This window comes from Pleurodeles waltl, chromosome 3_1 (assembly GCF_031143425.1).
Source record: "Pleurodeles waltl isolate 20211129_DDA chromosome 3_1, aPleWal1.hap1.20221129, whole genome shotgun sequence".
NCBI lineage: Eukaryota > Metazoa > Chordata > Amphibia > Caudata > Salamandridae > Pleurodeles > Pleurodeles waltl.
The window spans coordinates 22,701,779-22,723,675 of record NC_090440.1 but is presented as its reverse complement, the minus strand read 5'-3'; the positions used below and the strand labels follow the sequence as shown (position 1 = coordinate 22,723,675).

Here is a 21,897-nt window from a genome sequence, read left to right as displayed (position 1 = left end):
ATATACGTCTCCTGAACTTATCAGAAGCATTTAGCATGTTTGACTATTACATTCAAATTAACCAATGGTCAGCTATTTCCTTGGTTTATGCCGTTTGTAGCCAACAAATGTTGAAAGGCGGCCATTCCAGATATGCTCTTCACTTTGTTGTAGGACAGGCATTTTCCATCTCAAACATTTCACTGTTAGCTATAGTAATCCTCCAGCAGGCGGCATTCTATTAAATGGCTAACTATACAACTGATAGTGCCTTTGTTTGACTTTTCCCCTCAAATCAAAACACAAAGTCAAACAGAAAACAGTACAATTCCCCCACCACTTAAACCAATGACTTGTGGGGCGCCCCTGCTATCTTCCAGCACAGGCCTGCATGAAGTACAACACAATGTACATTGTATATAAACCAGGTACTGACCGGCCTGGAAGAGGCCAAACTAGTGAAACTCTACAACAAAGCACCCTTCCTTGGTCCTACTCTCAACTTACCAAGAACTTACAGTGGCTTAATATCTGCTCACTGAAGCAGCATAGCCTCTTTACTTGTGTCTCACTCACTTTTAGGGAACAACTTTTTTAGGTTGAGTGTAAGCGTACGACCTCTTGTGTACTTTTTAAGTATGCTTACTGTGGGCTTAAACCGATTTCATTTGCTAGTTTCACTGTCATTTAAAAATCCTTCAGTCATGCCTGTTAGTCCCTCCTTTTTCTCTTTAGGAGCAGTGACTAACTACTATATGATTACACTTTGTTCTGTTTATTTGTTCTTTAGGGGACTTTTTTTGTTGGTTTCCTGCTTCTGTTTGGTGAAGCTTCCATTTTCATTTGCAGAGCATTCTTGCTCTTCGCTAAAAAAGCACATTCACTTAAAACTTGCAGGGCCTGGCATCTGGAGTCTCTCTCACTAGGGACCCCTTCCTGCCAGTCCCCACAACATCCACAGCCAGTGCTTTGGGTCCATAAATCTTCTCAGGCTGCTTGTGTGCTTTGTTCTCAAGTCCTAGGAAGCACACGCTTCACTGCTGAATTACTTCCATTATTAAAGTTAACGCATGATAACATGGCACATGGAGTTCCTGCTCTAGCTGGAATTTGTAAGGAGATATTGGCAGTCTGGAGGGGGGAGAAAATAACAAAATACTCCGGAACTAGTGGCAAGCCAGTAGGAGACTCCTCCACTGGAGGTGCAGAAAGTGAGAGACTGTTCCTAGTTTTTTTATGTCAGGAGTGAGAACTTGTTTTCCTGCAGGCATGTGAAATCCGAGCAGCAGTTCCTGGAGTCAGTGTGGCCTAGTAGCACACTTACATGCAAGACTCCCAGAAGCAGGTCAGTTGCCACCATTGTGTCCTGGTTGTTGGTGACCGGGATGGGTGGTTGCGGGCAGAGGGAAAGGGGGTTGCATGGAGACCATTGGTTCCCAACATTTTGACTTCTGTGGACCCTCATTTTATCATTACTGGAACCCAGGGACTCCCACTGAATCATTATTAAAATCCAGGGACACCTCACTGAGTCATTACTGGAAGCTGGGAACCTAATCTACTAATATTCCTTAATTTTTGAAGGAGTAGCGAACCCCCTGAAGAGGCTTTGCGGACCCACAGGAGCACCCGGACCACAGGTTAGGAACCATAGATGTAGACAGCCGAGGAGCCGGTTGGGTGGGGGTATGTGAGGCAGAGAGAAACTGGGCCTTGAACAACAACAACCGTGTATTCCTGCTCGAGTGAGGAATCTGTCAGAAAGAGGCCTTGTTCAGTGATCTCTTCGAAGCTGTTCCCTCTTCGTGGGCAGGACGTTAATATTTTAGGGAACTGTGTGATTAAAAGAAGCTCACATTATTATGGCCTCCTTTTATTTTACAAAACTAACCATTATAAAGTGTTGTCATCCACGACAAATGCAATTCCAAGAGGTGAAGTGTGGTTACAAGTGTGTTGTAGCCACCCAGTGAAGTGTACAGGTCCGAGTGTGTTTTTTTCATTACATTTTCCCTATTTTATTAACAAAGCCTAATATATGGTATTAACCTGGGTGTTTTTGTTTGCATCTGTCAGTCCCGAGAAAATATTGTTTTTGTTATACCTCTTCCAAAATTGAAGGGCACGCACGAGTCTGTGCATTTTTCACGGCATAGGCAAATGACACACAGGGATGTCTGGTGGGTTTCTAAAACTGCGAGGTTTCATGAACACCATAAACCTACACCTCCTCACTGTCCCGAGTGTGATGGGTTCACATATAAAGCAGATTTATCATGGTGCATTTATCAAACTACGCCAGTTCAGTCTGTGAACGACAGAGTATCCGTTTCTGACCATTGTTGGTTTTCAGGAGGGTCCTGCTTTAGTCTGGTGGCACCGTAAAGGTACATCGACGCCCCATCCCGATTGCTGGAAAACCTCCCTTGGAGGATCTGTTAGACGTTTCACCAGTAATAGCCCAGATCTGCCAACCCTCTAATGGGACAGTCAGTTGACAAACCACCAAGAAACGAGTACTTTTATGCTGTACTGGTGCAGAGGCCTGAAGTAAATAAATGCTAGCAAAACACAGGTGTCTTGACGTGCACCGTATTCACAGAGGAAGTGCGGCTCCTTTTAAAACGAATGTTGTGTACTCGGGCCAAATGCTATTCCGGACAGTGTTTGGAAATATGCTTCTATAATCAGACAAATACGGCGGGCGGTGGCTCTCCCTGTCCCTATGGGTGGAGTCAGTGTTTAGCCATCATATGGAATCAGTGTTTAGCCATCATATGGAATCAGTGTTTAGCCATCATATGGAATCAGTGTTTAGCCATCATATGGAATCAGTGTTTAGCTTTTGGAAGTGTTTTCTTTCAACATTTTCCTTCAGATTTATTACAGAGATAAAACAAACACATGAATGCTGTAGTTCTAGGTGTGTTTTAAGAAAGAGGGGTGTTGTCTTGTGCCAATTGGTGGGGATCCCCATGTGAAGGGGCGTTTTTAGTGAATATGTATGTAATAAGTGGTGACCGAGGTGGGTCGTGGCACCGGGTAGACAGACCCAGACTCCTCCTCCTGTGGTCTGGACTCACAGTCCGCGTCGCAGAGGAGCTGTGTGCATCTCAAGTGGCCCAAGGTTTTTGTCTGAGGTCCTGTAATATCAACATGTACAGTGAGTCTGGTGAGGGAGGGAGGGATGTCACTGGGCTGCCATGTGGACAATCTTCAATAAACCCATGTGCCCTACCGCCTAAAACCCCTAGAAGAACTGGCTCCTAGATCTCGATAGAGTTGTGGGCACTCTTGAGACTGTATCATCCTGGGAGAGGCTTGCAGAGAGGTTTGACTGGGACATTGCTGTTATAATGGAAAAGGGTGCAATAATTTCAAACTCACTCCCCTTCTTCTCGCCGCCCGCTCCCTTCCAACTTTTACCCCTCTTCCCTGAATTTTCCCGCGCTCCTTTCCTGGCTATCATACACGTAAGCGTTTTTCTCTCGGTCTGGCGATGTATTATTATTATTTAAGACTTTGACACCTTTGGAAAATGTTGTATGTGTATTGGGTTAGATTTACTGCCAAGTTGCAGATTTATTTATAGGTTCAGCAAGTGAGGCATTTTAAGACTTTCTGCGTTTAAAATGTGTGTGCCGATGTGTCACTGACAAATATATTTCTTAGATGCAAAATTCTGATTGTTGAACTGGTTAATTTGACAATGGGGTCCACACAGAAAGAAAATAAGGAGAATGCTCCATTACTTTACTCGGGTATTACACAGAGTGTGAACAATGTGACGGACAGTGTCACTGAGTATGTATGTTCAGGGAAGCTGTAAATGATATGACTGGAGACTGCTGAAAGACAAGTGAAACACCTTAGACAGAGCAGTCACTCATACGGCTGGACTCGTATCACTTGAACCTCACAGGACCCACAGAAGCACCCTAATATTGGCAGCTCATGTACCACTATACAGCAAAAGGAAGTCTGAACATCCACCTAGCACGCCACAGCTAGGGGGATACTGTGGACCCCAACAGAGAGCCACAGGCTCAATTACCTCTTACAACAGCAGGCATTACCACACCACTCTGGACACACACCCAGGAAAACGTGAACATGAAACTAACTGGCGATTAAGGCACTTTTGGACCCAAGAGAGCTAGAGAGGTGCCCTTGGTTAAACCAGTAGGAGCCATATTTAAAACACTGTACTGATCAGATCCATTGTTATACTGATGTGACCGGAGAGTACCCCTCCACCATGCCGTAGCTCAGTGGGAGAGCCTAGAAACGTGTAGCAATCAGTCACTGCCTTCTGCAGTTTGCAGCACGTTAGCCATGTGCATGGCGTGTCCTCTACCGTGGTCTCATCAACAGGTGCGTCTGTGTAGTTGCTGGCCGATGCAGGGGTCGCAAGGTGCAGAACTCAAGCGAGCACTTAGCTGGTACAGTAGCTCAATAGTGGATATACTTATGGTGGCACGGTCCCCTGGCTGTCCACAGGAGCTATGGTTCAAGTTCCCGTGGCTCGATATCCGATCCTCAGGTTGAACAGTGACTGACATGTGTTGAGTTCCCTCACTGGATTTGTCATCGAACTGCAGAATACGGGACACTGGAGTATTTGGCTGAGATGCCCAAGCTGGTCTGAGAAACTTCCACTGCCTGGTATAACACTGCTGGCTGGGCCCCTTCAGGCCCACCAGAGCTTGCAGCTAGTCTTCACCCACAAATAACCTTCCACTGAGCAGTCTTGTGCGTTGGTAACCCGCTGCCCAAGTGAACCCTGCTCATCTCACGGACAGCTCAGTCAGTGCACTTTCTGTCAGTCTCCATAGCTGGTATGTAAGTTCTCAGTTTGTACACCAACAGAGCTACCTCAAAGCCCTCCAGTGGATATGCAGTTAGTCTTCTGGCCAGGTCTTCTGGCCTAGAAGCCAACCTGTCCCATGTGTATGGCCTTGGTATCTTTGGGGTCCTCATAGAAAATGTCTGATGAATCTTACTGCACTTTCCGACTCTCCAACCATCTTTCTGTCCTCCAGCAAACATGATTTATTCTCACAGCCAACGCTTGCCAAACAACCGCAGTTTTCCAGAGCAGGTATCCATACTGTCTCTTGGCCGTGTAGTGGGCTCTCAGGCAGTATGCCAGCAAAACTGGCTTTCTGTTGTCTATGTTACTAATTAAAGTTGATGTGGGGTCAGAAGGAGCAATAACTGGTAGACCCTTAAAATCATTTTTTTCCACCTTTCCAAACATTGGCATTCCTGAGAGATTTTCGTAGGGTTTTTGTAGCACAAAGGTATCCTGGTTAGCTCCCACATACAGACAGTACAGCTTCTGTAAATAAGATTTTAAACCGAGCCATCATCCAAAGGTGGTGGGGGCGTCTGCTAAGGCCGTGTTGGAATGGACAAGGGAAGGAGTTAAGTGCCTGAACGTTAACATTACTTACTTTTTGTTACACAAGACCATGTGTCCTGGGGAACTAGGCGAGATGTGACTAATTACAAAAGGAACACAGTTTTTTATGTTTTTTTGTTGGCATTGTGTTTAATTTCTTGCCCAGCCCTGCTTTGAATCACTTCCCGTGGTAGTAGCAAGGATTGAGCCTGGATCCAAGGTTAAAATCTCATGTAATTTTGTGAAAAAAATCTGCAGGTACAAAATAACAAAAGGGTTGTTTGTCCCATCTGCACAGGCCGTACATAGCAACTTGGCCTGTGGCCTGTTAGATCTGTTTTGCAGCCTTGGATGTAACAGAACTGCAGTATGACTGCAGTCGGACACGTGAGCCATGTATGGCATCCTAATTATGTGCTATCCTTCCTGTAACGTCGGTCGTAGTGTTTGAGGATCATGCGTAACCTACATGGGGTGTCACATGGATAATACTGTGCTTGAAGGAATAGTGTGTTTTATTACCTTCCTTCCAACCAGTGTGACTGGATCCATGTTGTTCTGCCGGATGTTTGCTTTGTGTATCATGAACCCAGTGCACGTTTTGTGTCTGTGTACGCTATATGTGCATGTTTACATATTTCTAAAGCACAGACTCACCTGTCTAGCAACAGAGCACTGTACAGTGGATAACCTCCAGGGGGGATACACTGAGCTTGGGGGCTTATTGACCTTTTTAGGTCGAGGGCGCAAGCCCTTCGGCCTGTTGTAAGTATTGTGGGTTTTTAACAACACCCATCTCAGGCCCATCACTTTTACTCATTTGTGGTCTTGCCTTTCAAAAATCCCTTGATGTCATTGGTAAATGCTTTACGTTTGTCCCACCTTGAGGCTGTTTCTGTCACGCCTAGCAAAAAAGCCCCTGTTACATGGATAATTGCACTATTGCCGATATACTTCAGCGTGGGCAAACTATTTTTTTTTTGTCTCTCTTCCCTTTGTGCTGCATGGCGGCCATGGCGCTCACAGCGCGAACAGGCACAACACTGTGACCGCGATCGGTAGTACTGAAGCGCTGGTCATATTGTTCAGTTACCTAATCAGAGTAATTTCTCGTTGCTCTCCCCTTAAAACACTTGAAATTGGTAAATGCTTTACGTAAAACAGAAATCAAAGCAAAAGTAGCTCTCCCGGCAGAGCAGGAGAGCCAATACAGCAATATTCACTGCACTCGGGAAAACTAGACCCATAATGCTTTGCAAGCATTCTTTTTCACAACATTTTTGCCCGTAACTCAGCCTGTGGTGGTCCTAGGACAATGGGACCACCACCGAAATGTTCAGCACGCCACACTTGTTCTGTCTAGGTCACCCCTCCCACCATTCTGTGTTTTTTTAAGCGCTCTTGTGAATGGAGCTTTTATTTAATGGCTGGGAATGGCTTGTGTTTTAGGAGTCGTGTTTTTTAATATCATTACTATAGGCCTGCTACCCCTGAAAATATGTAATCACTATGCTCTCTAAGAGCCATATATATGGTTACTCTACATTATTTAGTTTCAATATTTTGTGTGGTTTTGTCCTCTGGGGGCTAACTATATAGTTACATGACCATGTTTCGTATAAATGCTATTTTTATTGTGGTGTCCTCTAGGGGCTGTTCTAAGCATCACAGTCAAATCAACATATTAAGATTTTTGTGGCACGAAAAAGTGTCCGATAATGCTTTGCAGGGCATTACTTTTACAAAACATTGTTGCTCGGCCTGTGGTGGTCCTAGGGCAATGAGACCACCTTCAAAAATGTTCGCCACAACCAGCTGCTTCTGTCTATAGCATCTCTGGGTCCCCACACTATCTTAGTGGGACTCCAAAATAATAACCCCTCCAACCATTCAATGTCTTTTAAGCTTTCGCATGACCAGAACTTTTATTTTGCAGCTGGGAGAAGTTTTGTTTTAAAGGCCTTGTTTGTTATATTGCAGTAGGCCTGCTAGCTCTAAAAACGTCCTCTATGGGCTAAGTATTTGGTTAAACTGCATTACTTTCTCTTGTTTTTTTCATGGGGTTATTCTCTTTAGGGGCTAACAGTATGGTTACATGACCATGTTTCTTACTAATGATATTTTTGCTATGGTGTTCTCTAGGCGCTGTTTTGAGCATTACAGTCTAATGCCAAAAGTTTAGTTCTGATAAAGTTTTGAATGAGAATTGTATGTGTTTTAATAATCTTTCCTTATTACAATAATGACCATAATTCAAGCCAACTTAACATCCTTATTACACTATGGCTGTTTGAACACACTTGATATGTTTGGGTGATTCTTCTAGTTTATTTCTCCTCTGGGGCTGTGTTGTGTTTTTTGGGGAATTGTGTTAGCCAGCCAGCAACTCTGATGGGGTGGTGAAAGTTGTATTCTATTGAAATTAGCATGGCAGATTTAAAGTAGGATGCTAAATGGCAACATTTTGATTTTTTGCTGCAGATAGAGGAAGAAGGTAAATGGAAGTGCTTTAGTTATATGCAGGGCCACTTGAATTATGTGGCAGGAAAAGACAAAATTATGAGGCAGGGTTGACCAGTTTATGTGGCAAGAAAAGTCCAGTTATGAATTTACAATGCCAATAGCTCTAACTCAAGCAAATGTGAGACCTATTGCATTGCAAATGCTTGTTCTTTCTGCTTAAGCACTCCACGAAGGAGCATGGGTGTTCTACTTGTCTCCTGCGCGTGCTCCCCTGCCTTCTTGTTCTCTTTCACCCGGGAGCTACACTCAACGCCTGTCCCGTCCCCTGTTGCTCTCTTTCACCCGGGAGCTACACTCAACGCCTGCCCCGTGTTGCTCTCTTTCACCTCAGTGCTTCTCCCACCCCCAATGCAGTGCTGTTCTCGCATGCTTTTGTGTGTCTGTCGTCGCGTGTCACCCTTTCTCGTGTGCTGCTTTTTAATTTCCATCACTCTCTCCCTGTCGCTTCTCATCCCAAACAATCATGTGTTGCGTACCATTCCAGTGTCCTATTTTTTTAATTAGATTTTTTTTTTAAAGATGTAAAAAAGAAAAAGAAAAAAAGTGCTTTTGCGCTGCTACATTTTTTTAAATTACAGATCCAAATCAGATTGGTTAAGAAAAAAAACAACAACAAAAACCAAAACACACACACTTGGATCATTGTGGAAGCACGCATGTGCACTCCCATCATCATGCTTGGGCCACGTATAAAATGAAGTGGCTGCCATCAGCAGCCTCATTGCACTTTTTTCCTCTTATTTTTCACGTGGTGCAGTGCACAGGCATTAACAAAAGGCATTGAGAGAGTCAGCTGGCCTCAAAGGCAAGATATATTACCTTTGCCAATGCTTGTTTATATTGTGCGTTTATAAAATTTTAATTAAAAAAAAAAATACAGCACTAACATTGGCATCTACTGTCTTCAAATTATTAATTAAAAGTTAAAGAAAAAAGGCTGCTGAATCATGATGCCTACAGGTTGACTGGTGTGTGACTCCTTGATTTTAAGTTGAGCCTACGATACAGCATCAGGTACGAAAGACCTATTGTGAGCCTGCAGCTCAGCTATAGCTCACCATTGGTTGGCTTTAGTGTCATTCTCATTTGCTTACTTGATAGATTTTGTTGTGTCACCTTGTCCATTTTGTGTATGTCCATCTCGTGGAGTATTATCTCTTTACAACCTTTCACTGGCTGGCTTCTTTGCCTCCTCTGCTCACTTTTAAGATATAACTTTTTCCTTTTTGTTTAAATTCTCTATGAGAGTCCATGTGTTTTCCAGCTGTCTCCCTTGTGTGTTTTTCTCCTCACGCGCTTGTCCATGTGCTTCCCCCCCTGCCTTGCAATGTTCCACCCTGCTCCCTGTGGCCCGTGTACTCTTGATGCTTCTTCCCTACACACTGTGTTGCTACAAACCCCCCACCACCAGTGTTGCTCTACTCCCCAATCTTTAACCTGCAACCCACTCATCTATTACATAAAAAATTTATGCCATGGCTAAAAAACATTAGCAAAGCCAACAGGTCTCACGGTTGAGACCTATTGGCTTTGCAAATTCTTGTTGTTTTTTGCCAGGTGTTCAGCATAAAAAAAGTGTTTTCTTCTGTCTTTTGCAGATATGAACTGTATTGGCAAAAAGCACTGGCAAAGCCAAAAGGTCGTGTGACCCCACTGAAAGGAGCGATCTTATCAGCTTTGCCAATGCTTCTTGAATTATGTTTCGGATTTTGCCGGCACGCCTTCAGTACTGTTCTGTGGCCTCAACCCTATTCTGCGAATCTTTATGTATCTCCTATGGAAGCTCCTTGTTCAGGCACAGACGAGCCCTTTATATCTAAAAATGGGGGTACTGCAGCGCACGAATACTTACAAGCATTTTGCAGAACAGCTTCTTTAAATCCTATGAGCTCTGAAACAGGACCACTGGAGTCTGAATCCAGGAGGGTCGGGTCAGGACACACAGTAAGCCAAGCAGTGAACAGACTCCATGAGTAACTAAGCACCCGAACATTGCTTTTGGAGCAATGTCCGATTTTAAAATTAGATTGAGCGCAGGACTTTGTGCAAACAATGGGAAAACAAAACGTGTACACCTATAAGATGAGCTTTAAAAACCTGGCAATCGAGAGTAACCACGCCAAATGTCACAGAGGATGGACACGCGTCTGTGAGACACAGATACATAGAAGATCTTGTGCACTTGGCACATACGCCAATGCCAAAACAATGCCTTGCCCAGTACATTTCAACTTTGCTAGTGAAAAGTTGATCACTTTGGCCAAGATCTCTTATGGCACACCTTTACAGGTGGTCGCAGTTCTGGGCAGATGGCGCCATTTTAAGGCATCCCTGCACCCGTGAGATATCACCAAGTCCCAATTTTATTGCAACAACGTGTGAAGGCATTTCTAAGTCCTGGTATCTCAGCCTCCGCCTCAGACCTGGCGGTCTGCGTAACTTTCAAGGAAAAAGTGCCATTTCAGCACATTTACTTGGGTCAATGTTGATGTTGCTTTGCTGACCGTTGTTTAAATGGATTTCTCTCAAGGACAGCCTTGTTTTAATACACATCCTAGTAATCGTCACATTCACTAGCACTTCGGCCCCTTAGGAACGCAGTCACGATGTGAACACCTTTCCGACTAAAAACAAATGTGAAGAAAATCTAACATTTTTAGCTCTCAGAGAAAAGCAAAAAAAGGTGTCTAGTAATTCGCAGGTAGGACAACTTGCCAGGCAAGTGTGGCCGTGGCCAGAAAAGTTACACACCAACTTAACTGCCTGGGAAAACCAACACTGCGGCCCTAAAACAAGCCACAAGGTGGCGGTGCAGGCTCGTGTGAGTGTGCTCAAGGACTGTGCAGCTCCCTGGCTGGCCTGACTGCAACACTCTTCACTCCCCCAGAGCTGTTCTACAGTCCACAGCTACGCTGGTCTAAACAGAAACAAGCATTGGCTGCATTAGCTTCAGCCTTTTGACTCTGTCAACGGTTATGTTCTTTTGCCATTATTTTTGCAAAACTTTATCGTTGTGGTTAGTTCCTGTGCCCTCGTCAGTCTAAAAAAAATATGGCTCAAGAACAAAAATGTGTTTTGGTCTGAGAAAGCACAAATTACCAGAGCAGTCTCTAGCACTGAAGGGACTAGTTTCAGTGTGGATGTGCTCCTGGTGAAAGGGCAGATAGGAGACGACCAAAACACAGAGAAGCACACTCTTCAGGGAACAATGCAGGACCCTCGGTACTACTCTGGAATGTAATCTAGCGCTGAGACGCCTAATCTTTCAGTACTGCACAAGTGCTGTAAAAACAGAGGACAGATCTTCAAGGAATATTTTAGGGCAGTGGGATTCTCTTTCGCTGCTGATCTCGGGGCCCTTACATCGAGTACCCCAATAGATGGGCTTTGGCTTAGCACACTCTCTGGCACAGGAAGTTAGAGTTTGCTGGTCACTTCTCCACAGACCTTCAACGGGTCGGCAAGTTGGTACCTATGGGCTTGATGGTGGTAGCCTAGACCAGTGGTTCTCGACCTGTGGTCTGGGAATCTCCTCAGGGGGTCCGCGATTGCTTAGTAAATTAAATAATATTAACAGATTAAAGTGTATAAAAATAAAGTGGCTAAATGTACAATTGAAAATTGTAAAATTTACTTTAAATGTCAACGAATTTGAAATTGGACACTAAAAATGTAATTAGGGTCCTCAGGTTGATTCTTAGGAGCCGTGCAGGTGCATCAAACAGAATATATTACGGATGACACGCAGCTTCAATTGAATTTAGAAAAGCTCCAAAGTTCCTATTAAAATGTTTCTTTTTTTTATTTATATTTGTTTGAAAATTAAATAAAATGTGTTATGTGTGTGTGTTTTATGACTGCTTGGTTCTGTATTTTTGTGCATTGTTTTGCAGTTCAAATCATCACCAATGTTTAGGCCGGGGTCCTGGGTCTCCAGTAATAACTCAGTGGGGGGGTCCCTGGATTCCAATAATGATTCAATAGGGGTCCGCGGGTTCCAGTAATGATAAAGTGGGTGTACACAGAAGTCAAAAAGGTAGAGAACCACTGGCCTAGATTTTATGTCTAGGAGAACACGTAGCCTCTTCCATTTACCTGGGCCGCAAGAGAGCTTGACATACAAGCAGCACAGGTTTACCAGAGCGGGCATGGATTGCAAAATTGCTTTCAATGAAGAGATGAACATTGCGGGTCATTTATACCACTCTCACTTTAGCTCTCAAAACCTGAGCGCAAGCAACCCATTATACAGGGTTTCAGCTTAGGTAGGTAAGAGACTTCGAGTAATGCAAACGTTTAGGTGGGTAAGAGACCTAGAGTAATGGAAAAGTAAAGTAATCTGACCAAGATTACATAATGTGGTCAAACAAAGAAGCCAGGATTAGAGTTCAGGCCTTTCGACTCCACACTGAATATACTGTATTGGTGAAAGTCTAGCACAGCAGAACAGCAATTAAAATAGAGGGGAAAAAATGGAAACTAACAACACGCAGAAAAATAAGAGACTGAATAGGTGCAGTAGTCAACATCTAGTTCCAAATTATACATCACTGTACAGGAGGCTTCTCCAACGAGTAGCTCGTGAGCTACTGGTAGCTTTCCAGGTACCTGTAAGTAGCTGTCCTGTGTGCAGCCCAAGAACCCAAATAAAAGCTTTTGCTTGTCTAAATTAATAGATGCATATCAAAATTGAAAAGTGTGTGTACTCGAGATGAAAAGGTGTGCATCCTTGGAACTCCTAAACTGATGCTTGGAGAAAAATGGTTGAATTTCGAAAATATATTTATAGCATACCTTGTGATGTCAGTTGGGAGACAGATTACTAATATTATTACATTAGTGCCAGGGGTGTCGCAACCATGACTGTAAGCTACTACCCATGTAAAGGAATTCCAAATTGACAAATCATTTTTATGTTGCTGCTGACAACACTAGCTGATGTACCAAGGTGATCACTGGTGCTAATATTGCAAAGAGGGGCCACTAATGTAATCCTGTCTGATGGGGTGACTAACACAACAATGCTAATAATATCAGTAGCTCGGACTGATTTTCATTAAATATAAGTAGCTCTTACTAAAGAAAAGGCTGAGACCCCTGCTCTACAGCAAGTAAACAGGAGTTATTGGCAACGAGATGGCACTTGCAGCTGAAAAGAAGAAATACTGTGCACTTCTACAGCACCCTTAGTTCGGTTAAAATGGGGGGGGGGGCTCCAGTTAAAGGGGAGTTTTCACGTTGATTCAACACCAAAACAAAACAAGGAATCCACTGGACGAAGAACCACAGAAAACAACATAGCTGCTGCCACACTGCCTCAGATGTGGGCGATGTACAGGTATTTATTTACTTTCCTGCTCGGTTAAAAAAAAAAAAAAAACACAACAACACACTACTGTTCAGAGCATTAAGTGCTCTGATCCAATTCAGTAAGTACAATTATATAAAGAAAATGTTTGCTCATCAATAAAATAAAAAAAGAGCACTAGGCAAGATCCAGTATTCCCTTGCACAAATTAGTAAGTCCCTGGAGTGGATTTTGCACAGGGAAAGAGAAGACAACTTCTGCTAATTTAGATTCACAAAATTACATAATTATCCTAAAAAATTTAATACACAGCTTTGGGAGTCCAGGGTGTGGCCAGATAATTTGAAGGTGGTAAAGCTTTGCCTTACAGATCTTGTTTGGATTAGAAGACCTGTGACACCAATCTATGAAAACGCAATCAGACAGCAAGAGTGAATTTAGAGATATTAACTACAACTGAACACGGACAGAAGCAGACATCTGGTGGCTTTGTGGGTGGAACAAGTATAAACTATTCCAAAAATAAGAAGGGGATTGAGCATTGAATCCTCGAATGACACGTCAGTACAATGGCAGGTGGGATGTACTGCTTCTGTCTCCCACACTTTTATTTAGGGTGTAAACATCTAAGGCTGATGATTATAATAATATTGTGTTTATGAGAGCAAGCGTTCCAAATTGTCTGGCGTGGGGCCTTTCAGTCTCATGTAGAGCACTAGCATTCTTCTCACAGAACTGCAATGAAGGGCTGAGACCCCTAAAATCTTACTTCTGTAAAGTACATCTGGGATTTAATGCTAATTCGTGCTACTGAGGGCCGGTGCTGTCCTGGAAGGAAACGCCTTTGCTGACGATTGTCACAACCATTCATTTATAATTTATCTGTTCTTTTAACAATGTAAATCCTTAGTTTTTATGGGATTTGTGTGTATTTTCTATGTCGAGTTAGTAAATAAAGCTGTATAAGCAGAATAGAAGTGAAATCATCTGAGTTGAGAGGACAGAGTTCCGAATACCAGGTCTGCACGAGGGGTGGGTGAGTGTGGAGATCTGAGGACTTAACTGTGCAGATGAAACAGCAGAAGCCTAGACACTGGTTTATATCAAACTGCAACCTCAGAACAAGCCCTCCAAGCCTAGACACTAGTTTATATCCCACTGCAACCTCAGAGCAAGCTCTCCAAGCCTAGACACTAGTTTATATCAAACTGCAACCTCAGAGCAAGCCCTCCAAGCCTAGACACTAGTTTATATCCCACTGCAACCTCAGAGCAAGCTCTCCAAGCCTAGAGCAAGCCCTCCAAGCCTAGACACTAGTTTATATCCCACTGCAACCTCAGAGCAAGCCCTCCAAGCCTAGACACTAGTTTATATCCCACTGCAACCTCAGAGCAAGCTCTCCAAGCCTAGACACTAGTTTATATCCCACTGCAACCTCAGAGCAAGCTCTCCAAGCCTAGAGCAAGCCCTCCAAGCCTAGACACTAGTTTATATCCCACTGCAACCTCAGAGCAAGCCCTCGAAGCCAAGACACTAGTTTATATCCCACTGCAACCTCAGAGCAAGCCCTCCAAGCCTAGACACTAGTTTATATCCCACTGCAACCTCAGAGCAAGCCCTCCAAGCCTAGAAACTAGTTTATATCAAACTGCAACCTCAGAGCAAGCCCTCCAAGCCTAGACACTAGTTTATATCCCACTGCAACCTCAGAGCAAGCCCTCCAAGCCTAGACACTAGTTTATATCCCACTGCAACCTCAGAGCAAGCTCTCCAAGCCTAGACACTAGTTTATATCAAACTGCAACCTCAGAGCAAGCTCTCCAAGCCTAGACACTAGTTTATATCAAACTGCAACCTCAGAGCAAGCTCTCCAAGCCTAGACACTAGTTTATATCCCACTGCAACCTCAGAGCAAGCCCTCCAAGCCTAGACACTAGTTTATATCACACTGCAACCTCAGAACAAGCTCTCCAAGCCTAGACACTAGTTTATATCAAACTGCAACCTCAGAGCAAGCTCTCCAAGCCTAGACACTAGTTTATATCCCACTGCAACCTCAGAGCAAGCCCTCCAAGCCTAGACACTAGTTTATATCACACTGCAACCTCAGAACAAGCCCTCCAATCTTACAGAGATAGGAATGCACCACAACTCCCTGATCAAGGGTACTAATCTAGGCCAACTATTTTACAACTTTCTGGAGCCAGTGATTTACCTACGAGAGAAGACTTTGCCCGCCATGTGCCATTTAAGTAAGTTTTATTACATAACCACCTGGATTAAATAAACTACGAAATGTTGACATATGATTTAACATGGCCGCTCAACTTCCAGAATGGGTGTTTTTTGGCACTTCTGTTAAACGCTTCGGTGAAGTTATGTTACTGTTTTGAAAATGTAACCGAACCCTGTCCCCTCTCCCCCGGCCACTTGAGGCCCCCCTTAAGGGGTCCACCCCCCAGTCTGAAGACCACTGATCTAGAATAATTCTTAAACAGATTGTTTAAAATTGTTTTCCTTTAATTTATTTTTAAAGTGTCCATTACAGACATTTAGCAGGAAAATGTTGTTTCATGCAGCATCCATGAAAAAAGTTTCTTTTAGATCAAAACAGGACCTCACATATGAGAAATGGGAGGGTGTCACAGAAATTATTTGCAGTAACATCAGTGAGCAGCTGCTGTGTTACAATATTGAAATCATACCTCACTATCCCTGAATATCAGATGTAAACACATTGGAATTTGGGCCAGTGCCTGTGCAGTGTCAGTGACCTGGCCAAAGAGGGCATGAAAGAGCTGAAACTGGATCATAAATTCAAAACTGTTCCAAACAAGGGCTCCCAAAATCCTTAAGCTGTAAATACCCAGCTGTACGCCCTGGCACCTCTACCTGCCCCCCCCCCCCCCCCCGGATACCAAGCTGTCTGCATTCCTTCTTCACAGATGATCACACTGATGGAGACTTTAAACAAAATAAGTTGTTCTACGCGTTGAGAGCGGGTGGAGAAATATTCGTCCCTTGGGCACGTACATAACTGAATGTATTTTACAAGTCGACGTGCAGGACAGCATGGCTTCCTTTCTACTTGGGGAACACGTGTCTCTCTACAGCAGGGTTTTAAACACAACAAATTCATCTGTCAGCATTGGAAACCGCCCGTTTCTACCCAAGACCTGAGAGGAACCAAAAAAAAATGGAACTCCATAATGCACTGCTCTGCAACATTCAGCTCAAAGTGGTGACAACTATCCAACCAGTTACATGTACATTTAATTAGAAAACTTTTTTATTTTTATTTTTTTTAATCCAGAGTGCATTCTGCAAGGAAGGCAAAAAAAAATGTGCAACCCACTGATTGGGTCTCAAATGGTTCTGTCAAAGAGGAAGAACAGATGTAAACAGCCCGAATTCGTAGAAATGTCAGAGAACACAAAGGATAAATGTGCACAAAAGTCAGCGTGACGGCGCTGGGAATGGACAGAGGAGGTGTGGTCACTTCATGAGGGGCCCAGTCCACCAGGAGGGGCAGGCGGCAGAGCCACCCCCGCCCAGGAGGCAGCGCACAGATTACTTGCACTGCAGAATCCGAACAATACGGCCTGCAGTCCTGGCACGGCAGTGCCAGCTCCAGGGCATGGGGCGTGCCATCCCGACAGCACGTCCGGCTTTGGTGGGACACTTTGAGGCGCTCGAGAAATTAATTGCACAAATCCACCTGCAGGCAACCATTCTCGCTGCAAAAAAAGGGAACGTGCCATTTGCTTTCGAGGTGGGCACGAGGCCACGAAGAAGTGGTCCCTTAGCATCCCTGGGGCAGGTGGCACGCGGTGCAGCCAGATGTTCACAACTGCACACGCAGGACGAGGATGTGGCCTGAAGGCCAGAGCTGCCGACTTCGGAGCTGGAAGGAACCAGGTTCGAGTCCCGGCGTCGGCTCAACATCCTGTGATTCTGGGCAAATCACTTAATCTCCCCGTGCCTACAACTGAGCGGCTTGGGTGATTTGACGCGCCTTACAAATCCCGGATTTAAAGGGACATTGGGAAGGGCGATCACCACACCCACTGGTGATTCTGTGTGCAGAATCCCAGTTCATTCTTTCACGTGGCTCCTGGCCTCTCGGCTGCTGAAGTCCAACTCTACTTGGTGCCTGCCAACCAAAGCCCCCTGCTCGTGTGGGTGATGCAAGCATCAACTTCTGCAAGACCCCACCGCGCTCTTGAGACCACCGAGGCCTCCAACGGGCTGCAGAACTTGTCCCGAGCCCGCAGGAGCTTTGCAAAGCCCAGCAACAGTTCGCGGCCAGGCACTGGTCGGGGTGACCACATGTGTCCCTTGCACTATGGAGTGTGGATGGACATCGCCTCGTCCCATCGCACGCTCCGTGGTATGCAGGACTCCAGCACCAAGCCACACCTTTCAAACGCCATTTCATCAGGTGTTAAAGTTAACCCGAGGCTCACATATTGGCAGAAAAATCACGTCCTGGCCCCTCGGCTGTGCCAGGATCACGTGTGCACATGCTGCCAGGGTGCCATGTCCTCTCAGATGCAAAGACACACAGACGTGATGTACAGAGAAACAAAGGCACAGAAGCTGCTGCAAGTGACGAGGGTGGACACTGCATGCCGCCTCTCCAGGCAGGCATCACCCCAGCACCATCCACCCAATGAGGAGCCCCATTAACATGAGCGGAGCTGCCTGTCACCAAGTGAATAACACGCAGAACGGCAGCCAGGACTGACTTCATGGGAACTCAGTATCACAGGCCATGAAGTACACTGTGCACCACAGACCATGAGGGACACTGGGCACCACAGGCCCGGAAATATATTGTACACCACAGACAATGGGCACAAAAGACTCTGAGGGCACTACAGGCCCTTACGTATGCCAGGCAGCAAAGGCCATGAAGTATATTGCGCACTACAAGCCCTGATCTATACTTGGGACCACTGGAATTAGGCGACAGGAGAGGGCCACATTATGCTTCAGGGTCGAGTAAATTATGCAAAAAGAAAAGGCAAATTATGCAGCACATTTTGTAATAGTATTACATCATTATTTTTTTTCATTTTTAAAATTGGTAACACTCTCTGGCCATTGGCTGCAACTAATTACTACCAGTTTAAAACTCAAATATAGCAATAAGCAACAGAAAGGTGACCAGTCCAGCTTTGCAAAGGGCCTTCCACTACGCAGCAATACATTTTGTTGCATGTTTAGAAACTTTTGTCTGAGCTAGAAACATGTTTTTGTTAAAATCTGCAGATTATGCAGCAGATGATGTATTATGTGGCAAATGCAGAAAATCTATAATTATGCGAAAATCTGTGCTGCATTGCAAAATTCCAGTGGCCCTGCATATACTGTGCACCAGAAGCCCTGGGGACACTGTGAATGGCAGGTGATAAAATATACACAACGCTGATACCACACTTTGAGCATCACATGGCACATCAGATGTCCCAGAGTACCAAGTCTTCGCAACAGGTTAAGGACAATCATGGAAATAAAGAGTGCCACTTCTCTCCACTCTCATACCTAAAAGATAGCGATGAGCATGCTGCATAGTATTATAGAATCATGTATAGTGGGGGCACAAAGAAGAATTTCACACAACAAAGTGCGACAAAACGAAGGACCCCTTGCTACCGACACAGAGGAACAGATCACACACACCCCAGCACTCAGGTGGATTGGTGGTGGTGGTGGGGGGGGTTCTTGGACCCTGGGAGCTAGGAGAGGTGACCACTGAGCATGGAAAGAAGAACTTCACCCCAGCGAAAAAAAGCAATGTGATGGGTGGTGCGAAACACCAAAACTGCCACCCTAAGTATGAGAATTTCTCTGTACTTAAATTGCACAAGAAACTGAAGACCTGGCTTTACAATTAACCCTTCTATCATAGGCAGAACTAAACAAACACACGTGCTCAGCGCCAGGATACCCTTTTGGGTGATAGTGCACTTTACAAATACACATAATATAATGACAGCCCCAAAATACCAGCACCCTATGGGCCAAGCACAAGAAACGAACAGCAACCTCATCACTCTGTGGGGTGAACAAAGAAACCTCCATCGTACCAACCCATGTCTCTAAGGATTAGGTCTGAAGCACATTGTTCCACCTCTGGCAGAAGAGCCCTGGAGAGTTCATGCAGAAACCTTTACAATGCAAACTCTGTTGATAACGGTAGGAAAGAGTGAAGGATGCCCTTGACCCTGCCCCCTCACAACAATACCTAGGCTGCACTGTAAGTGTTCACCTGCCACTGTCACCGCCCGCAGACTTGCACAGAAGTGCCCATGCCAGCAGGGATGCCCATGCAGGAGTGAATCCGCCCCCTCCTCACAGGTGAGGCATAAGATGACGTGTTCTTGGTGCCCAGTGGGTGATGCTGCTCTCTCTTGCCACTGCTGCCAGGCTCTGAGAAGGAAGGTGTTGGGTGCACCTGATGCCTCCAGGCACTTCTCTTCTGCTGCATGAAGTTTGCACTCTGCAGTACCCTGGGTGCCCCCCCCTTGCACTCCTGCAGCCCCTCCTCTGCCCCACTCCCCTCCCTGGCCCCTCCCACATTCTCACTGAGAAATAAGAAAGTATCAGTGGACTATTGGACAAGTGCACCCCCCACTCAATGATGCCCTTAGCAAGCCAGGAGCTGCCCCCCCTTGAAGAAGACAGGTGCCCCCCCCCTTTCAAGGATGGCAGCACCCCAAGAAAGGCCAGCCCCACTCAAGTGACCATGCACTGTACCCCAGATAACTGCATACCCCCCCCCCCCCCCCAACAGCCCTCCCCCCCAAGCCCCCCCCTCAACAGTGTACTCACAATGACAACTCCCAGGGACTGTGTCCCCCAAGACAATCCCAGCTCCCCACCCCCCGTCCCCGGACACCAGCGGCCCGGACCTGTCTGCAGAGGGGGGGCTCGGCTCCCGCTCCCCCCGGGGGCTCCTCCTCCTCGCCTTCTTGTCCTGGGCCCCGCAGCTCCTCCTTCCTCGGCTCCCTCCGCGCCAGGACCGGCTCCGGCCCCCCAGCGGACCCCCCCGCGGCCCTCCCGGGCCAGGAACGGGTGAGAGGAAGGGGGAGTAAAGAAGACCCGAAAGAGAGAAACTGTGATACACAAACAAGAACTCTTCAATCCATTCACCCCCCGAGCCTCATCACCCGGGAGGGATCCCTCCGCCGGCGCGCGCCCGCGCCACTACACACACATACACACGGTGCGCGCGGCGCCGGCGCCCGACGCGCAGGCGCGCCTCGGCGCCGGCCGCCCTCGCCGCCATGCCGGGGCCAGGCGCCGGGGCCTTCCGCGCGTGCGCGCCGCAGCCGAGCCCTCCTACGGCCGGGGACACGGTCCTAGAGAGCGGACGCCCGAGGGACGCGCATGCGCAGCTCCGCGGAACCAGCCTTCCACGCCTGATGCCAGAGTCAGGCTTTACCCACCGACCTTTATTTACGTTTCATTTACAACCGCCCAATACGTAATATTACACACAGATATATGTGCAACAAATGCCACTCACCATAAGAGGGAGCTTGTTTGAAACTAGCAAATCTTAAATTAAATTTAGTTTTCAGAATGGAAAATCTTCAGGGATGCCACCTGACGTGTATTTTCGTGTCATGGCTGATAAGCCAAAAAAAAGGGAAGTCAGCAAAAGGTAGCATTTTTTTCCAAATTAAATCTAAAGCTAAACTAGCAGTTACAAGAAGACATAGTTCCAAGGGTGTCCTTTAGGGATGGCCCTGATATGAAGAGAACACAGAAGGTTTTACAAACACCAGCTGCACATACACCTGGAGCCTCAGGGCATAAGAAGATGTCAGGCCTTCTGCGGTGCTTCTGGGAGACCGCCCTTAGATCTGGCCAATAGATACACTCACAGGCCGCCCTCAGATCTGGCCAATAGATACACTCACAGGCCGCCCTCAGATCTGGCCAGCAGGTACACTCACAGACCCCCCTCAGGCCACCCTTACATCTGGCCAATAGATACACTCACAGGCCGCCCTTAGATCTGGCAGCAGATACACTCACAGACTGCCCTTACATCTGGCAGAAGATACACTCACAGACCGCCCTCTGGCCGCCCTTAGATCTGGGCAGCAGATACACTCACAGACCGCCCTCAGGCCGCCCTTACATCTAGCCAATAGATACACTCACAGGCCGTCCTTAGATCTGGCAGCAGATACACTCACAGACCGCCCTCAGGCTGCCCTCAGATCTGGCCAATAGATACACTCACAGACCGCCCTTAGATCTGGCCAGCAGATACACTCACAGACCGCCCTTACATCTGGCAGCAGATACACTCACAGACCGCCCTCCGGCCGCCCTCAGATCTGGCCAATAGATACACTCACAGACCGCCCTTAGATCTGGCCAGCAGATACACTCACACACTGCCCTTAGATCTGGCCAGCAGATACACTCACACACTGCCCTTACATCTGGCAGCAGATACACTCACACACTGCCCTTAGATCTGGCCAGCAGGTACACTCACAGACTGCCCTTACATCTGGCAGAAGATACACTCACAGACCGCCCTCTGGCCGCCCTTAGATCTGGGCAGCAGATACACTCACAGACCGCCCTCAGGCCGCCCTTACATCTAGCCAATAGATACACTCACAGGCCGTCCTTAGATCTGGCAGCAGATACACTC

The 21,897-nt window shown here is 46.2% G+C and overlaps 1 protein-coding gene across 5 annotated transcripts in view; it reads right to left on the bottom strand.

The window, feature by feature from the left end:
- The window catches only part of PHF21A (PHD finger protein 21A), a 399,375-nt gene extending 378,962 nt beyond the window's left edge, over positions 1–20,413 (bottom strand). For all 5 annotated transcript variants that reach the window (XM_069221736.1, XM_069221738.1, XM_069221733.1 and 2 more), the window contains exon 1: positions 20,132–20,413. The gene's annotated coding sequence lies outside the window, so the exon portion shown is untranslated. The remainder of the gene's footprint in view (positions 1–20,131) is intronic.
- Between the last annotated feature and the right edge of the window lie 1,484 nt (positions 20,414–21,897).